Below are 394 nucleotides of genomic sequence, written 5' to 3' on the forward strand. Positions count from 1 at the left end.
ATAAGATGAAAAGTTGTGCATTGTGGTAGTAGTATAAAATTACCTAGCATTGTTAGATTATTAGAAGTGTAACTATTCTGCAGTTGCCAGGAAAAGAAGAGTACAGTTGCATTGGCAACCTCTAAAATTTAATAGGAGAATGAAGAAAGTTATTTTTAGAGTGAAATGGACATCATAAAAATAAAAATAAATGGGTGATTATTAGCAAAACTAGCTACAAGAAATGATGAGGAGAATATTTGAGGAATAGTTTATTAACCTTCAGCATTCAACTTTTTGGCATACTCAAGCTCAAGTTTTTTTTTAGGAAGTGTACACTGACAGGGTTAAAGAATTCAAGAATTTACATATTTATATGGTTAGAAGGCTTAAGATAATGACTGTAACCCATTGG

At 31.0% G+C, this 394-nt stretch overlaps 1 protein-coding gene across 2 annotated transcripts in view; it reads left to right on the plus strand.

Annotated features, from left to right (window-relative positions):
• The window catches only part of LOC119588776 (protein Gawky-like), a gene marked incomplete in the record, with an annotated part of 110,804 nt that overhangs the window by 69,971 nt on the left and 40,439 nt on the right, over positions 1-394 (plus strand).

This window comes from Penaeus monodon, chromosome 24, assembly GCF_015228065.2.
Source record: "Penaeus monodon isolate SGIC_2016 chromosome 24, NSTDA_Pmon_1, whole genome shotgun sequence".
Taxonomy (NCBI): Eukaryota; Metazoa; Arthropoda; class Malacostraca; order Decapoda; family Penaeidae; genus Penaeus; species Penaeus monodon.